The 5,266-nt window shown below is 37.3% G+C and overlaps 1 long non-coding RNA gene across 1 annotated transcript; it reads right to left on the reverse strand.

Moving 5' to 3' along the window:
- Positions 1–246: 246 nt before the first annotated feature.
- LOC118800057 lies at positions 247–4,213 on the reverse strand. Its single transcript, XR_005006157.1, has 3 exons — positions 4,172–4,213; positions 3,015–3,091; positions 247–352 (listed from the first exon to the last, which is right to left on the reverse strand). It is a non-coding gene; the product is annotated as an uncharacterized LOC118800057 (long non-coding RNA).
- Between the last annotated feature and the right edge of the window lie 1,053 nt (positions 4,214–5,266).

The raw sequence follows: 5,266 nt of genomic DNA on the forward strand, positions 1-5,266 counted from the left end.
GCAAGTTAGTAAAAACACATCCTAAAACATCTTCCCGATATTTTTGTGCAGGCAGCAGTACACAGCGTCAAAAGTTCAGATTTTTTTAATGTTACTTTAACATTCCATTAACATTTTCTCAGTCTGTAGTTAGTTAGTCCCTCCCATCCACATTCCCATTCTTGCTGATAGTCTAATCCAAACAATCCCAATTACTATGATAATACTGACATAAACTAAGGCAAAATCAATGCAAGCATAATCGATTTAATACATGTTTATTATTATTACTTATATTTTAAATCAATTTACGTGAATGAACAAAAAATGAAAACAGTCAAGAAGTCCATTAAGGTGTCTCTGTATTCTCCATCTGCAAAGTAAACAAACAAGTTTATTAGTTATTTTTTCACCTTTATCAGTTCATGTAAAGCATTGTTAAACTCTATCCAAGCCATTCTGGGCAGCTAAACACAAAGCTTCCTTTAGGTTACGTTGCAGTCTTTGATTTAGTCAAGTCAAGTCTAGAGGCTTTTATTGTCATTCCGTCTACGTACAAAAATTATGCTAGAAACAATACAATAAATACGATAAATTAAACAGACATTAGACACAGTAAACAGACAGGACAGTGCAGCACTGACACAGCACACATTCTGGACATGAGGTAGGAACTGTGAATTATGCAGTCAGATAACAAACATAACCACAGCAGTTTTTGAGGTAGTAAAACAGTGTAAACACAGTATAGCAGCAATGTTCCAGATAGTTCAAGTAGAGCATCAAAAGAGGTGTGTGTGTGTGAGTGAGTGTGTTAAGGGGTAAATCCTGTGGGGTTTAATCAAATGTGCAAGAGGTGCCTGTAGCTCTTATTTTTTTCATTGTTGAATTCCTTGCATGTGATAGGATGGTATTGCACAGATGTTTAAATAATGTTGAGAAGTACTGAGGGCTTCTTAGTTTCAAGGTGTTTAATTGGCATGTATAGTGGCCTTAAAGTTGAGTGTAAAATACAAGGATTGTGGAACAGTAAAAAATTCCAAGCCTGGTCATGCTCTCTACACTTGCATTTCATGAAGTATATGGCATTATTTAATATGCCATAAAAATTAAACAGCCAACTTAAACACAACTCCAACAAAGGAAGAAAATTACACTGTTATCAGAAACCTCATATATTACAAATGACATATATATATACATATATTACCATGTTAAAAATTGTATAAACGGAAGGAATCAAACTTTTAGCAAAAGACTACCCTGCATTGTTGAAGAACACCTCCAGAAAATGCAATTTATGTAATTTCACAGTCTGAATTTGGTATTGCAGTGAAGTTCCCTGTTAAAAGCTTGATTTGAATATTTTATGAAAACCTAAATATAATATGTAATAAAACTTTATTTATTCTTACATTTGGGAAAATGTAATTCGAAACTAAAACAGTAAAATTACACAAAAGTTATTCCATGTGTATCTGGGGAGGTGTTTTTCAAAACTGCAGTGGAGTTCCTTGATAACATCTTGATTTCAATGTTTTACAAAATTTTAAAAGCTTTATTTTTAATGAAACTGGATTTTTCTGAATCTTAAGCAAAGATTATTCAAAATTACCTAAATTCTTCGTAAAACCAAGGGGTTTAATGTAACTGCAGTCTGTAGTAGGGCTTCATCAATACCAATTACTTGTACTCTTATTCATACAAATTTACAGATACCAACGTCTGGTACCAGCTGATACCATGTGACATAGTCATAAAATATGCTGCCATACTAATGAACAAATGACTCAGGCTGGCAGTGCAGAGGGTCTGCTTACACAGTGAAGTGTTATAGGCTATGTTCACAAAGCAGATTAAAATGGCCCAAATCCGTTCTTTTCTGTCTTACATGACACAGATGTGCTATCTGTGTGGCAGTGTAAACGGGGAAAAAAAAAAACGTATTGAATCTGACATTGAAATCCGATATGTATCGCGGTAATGGGACTCTGTCTGAACAACCAGATCAGAATTCATGTGATGCAAACATCTATCCAATTCAACTCTGAATGAGTATTCTGTGACAGTCATAGTATGAGCTGTAAAAATGTGAGTATTGTTTATCTTTCAGAGTTATTTAAAAGTAGAAACCAGACAGAAAAATTCCACTTTCATTTTCTTGTCAAAATAGTAACCTCTCTGGCCGCAGACTTAAACCAGTTATAAAAAGAAAAAAAGCAGGCATGATGAACTGGAGAAAGTGGTTAAGCAAGTGGCTGTTCCCATTGACTCTGGATGAGTGTGTCACGTGAAGTGAGGCATTATTCTTTTGGGCATGCGCATCAGTTTAGGAGCGTGAATTGTTCAGAGGAATGTCAGCAATAGATCGCATTAAAAAGATAATGTGAACGACCTAAAAAAAATTGTTAAAAATCAAATTTGGTGAGAAAATCGGATTTGGGCCACTTTTACCTGCTGTGTGAAGATGGCCTTGAACACGTGTGTGTCACGCTAGCAAAAGTGGATCAGACACAGCAGAGCTGCTGGAGCTTTTAAACACCTCAGTGTCACTGCTGGACTGAGAATAGTCCACCAACCAAAAATATCCAGCAAACAGCGTCCTGTGGGCAGCGTCCTGTGACCACTGATGAAGGACTAGAGGATGACCAACACAAACTGTGCAGCAGCGGATGAGCTACAAGGTGGACTGACAAGGTAGGAGTGTCTAATAGAGTGGACAGTGTTTAAAATCTCCAGCAGCACTGCTGTGTCTGATCCACTCAGACCAGCACAACACAGTAACACGCCACCAAGACGTCAGTGTTACTGCAGTACTGAGAATGATCCACCAGGCAAATAATATCTGCTCTGTGGTGGTCCTGACCATTGATGAACAAGGTAAAGGTGGGATAAATTACACAAAGACACAGACAGACTACAGTCTGTAATTGTAGAACATACGTAGACCAGGACCAGAGTGTTTTAAAGATTTAGGCACACCCTAGAGTGTAACATCTTTCTAGAAAAAAGGAAACAGCAAAGGTGTGACTTACCCTTGATCCCCAGTGTGTAGCATATTTTAAGTTGTGCCCAGTACATTCTTCAAACACCTTGGACACCACCGGCAAGCCTAAAAAACAAACATCATATTATACAAAGATATGCTTTTTTATAGAACCTTCTTTTTATGCTTTTTTACTCCCAATATATTTGCTGACAATTCCTGTCATAATCCAGCCATCATTCATGTTACCATACTACAGTGAGGTGAACCATTATTCAGACACCTTTGTTTTTGTTACTTAATATACTTATAGTGCATATATTCACTTCGAATTGATACACAATGCCTTTTGACACTGTATTGACTGTATTGAAAAAAAATAGAACTCTGAGTGGTTTCAGGGGTAGACAGACCTCAGAAAGTTGACATGGATGAAGCTGGTTTCCTAGTCTCATTTTCCAATTCTACCTTAAATGGTGCAGCAGGTCATTCTGGTGCCTGAATGGAACTGCTGCACCATTTACATGGAACGTCAAAGTTTGAACAAGAACGGCTTCCTAAAGATGAATTCCAGAACATGGAGGCCTTTATTTACAACTGTCCATTTACTCGAGCTGAAGTACACGCAAAGTAACTAAAAGGCGAAGAGCCAGAAAAAACTGATGGGCATCTCTCTCTTTCTCTCTCTGTGTGTGTATCTCTCTTTCTCTCTCTCTCTCTCTGTATCTCTCTCTTTCTCCCACTCACAGAAGAAATGACAATTGGGGCGCGCGCCCGCACACATGACCGTGAACCCCTAAACCCCCTGTTTAACTGTAAATCAGCCCGCTCTAATTCTCGTTCGGTTCTTTTTACAAAACAGCGATTACAGCCTTTTTTCTGCTCTCATATAAGCTTACTGAAACAGAAAACGGCGTGAATCAGCGCGTACTTGTACAATATTATACAACAGTTAGCGTTAGTTCGCCTTCGGCTCGTGCCGGCGACCAAATCACAGCCGTGATGTTATTCCGCAATAACCCCTCCGCTCTCCTCTACTGCTTAAATAAAGCTTAGCTAAATGTGTTTGTGATGCTCGACCACAGTGACCCTCACATTATCCTGCTTGTTGAGAACTTATAAATGTTAATTGATATGTTCAAGATAAACACCTGTGTCTGCAAGATTTACATTTTTATTTGGTTTATTTGGCTGAAATTGGCTTACCGTTACTTTTCACCAGCTTCTTCTTCGAATTTTCCAGTTCCACCTTTAAATAAAAAACATGTCCATCTTTAATGGTGCAAGTTAGAACGCCTCAGGCGCAAAGAACTGCTGCACCATTTAAGGTGGACCGAGAAAATCATATGCTAGCATATCTTAACATGCATACTGCTACATTTATTTTTTTCCCCCTCATTTATAGACATTTATCTCCGCAATTAATGTACCTTGGCGATTTTATCATTTTATTAGCTATCTTACTAGTTATGAGTTATTTTTGTATTACTAAACATATTAAGCCCATCACTAATATGAAGTTAGCAAGATAGTAAGCGTTAACCTAGTTAGCTAACAAACCCTAGCTAACTTAATGTTGGCAGCTAAGTAGCTACATTAGCTAAATGGCTAGCGGTTAAATTGAGATAAATTAAAAGGTAGCTAACGTTAGCTAACATACTAAATCCGTGGGACACCTTTATAGAATGCATTACAAGCCTTTATATACACCTTAACACAAGCAACATTGACAAGAAAAGTATTTTACTCTCCACTTCTTACCTTGTAGATAAGTAGGCTGCAGGCGCCCCTCTGGAGTAAACCGGAGAAGACTGGCTGCAACTGGTGTAAACCGGTTCAGTCCGCTTCTTTAACCGCTGAATCTCCGTCACCATGGCAGCAGTAACGTTACTCGAAACAGGCTGAGGAAAACTCGCTGTTTCTGGTACCAGGAGTTTCAGCTTTTAATGTAGTTTTTATTAAATGCAGTCAGACAAAAAGGAAAAGTAATAGCTTATCTTAAATCCGTTATTGAATTAAATATTATGAATATTTAAAGAAAGTCCAGTAGAACACAATGGATTCAGTTTTCAACTGTGCACATTATCATCTCAAAAAATGGATGTAAAACAGTTGACTAATGTTTCCTAACATGTGTCTCAAGAACATTATACATACATTCCTTTAAACTATTTATTTAAAAAAAAAAACGTTAAAAGAACGTTCCTTTAACGTTACACTGAGAACGTTTCAAACTAACATTGTGAGAACTTTGATCAAGGACACATAACGTTTACAGAACGTTCTATTGACGTTATTGTG

The sequence above is a fragment of the Colossoma macropomum genome, unplaced genomic scaffold, assembly GCF_904425465.1.
Source record: "Colossoma macropomum unplaced genomic scaffold, Colossoma_macropomum, whole genome shotgun sequence".
Lineage (NCBI taxonomy): Eukaryota > Metazoa > Chordata > Actinopteri > Characiformes > Serrasalmidae > Colossoma > Colossoma macropomum.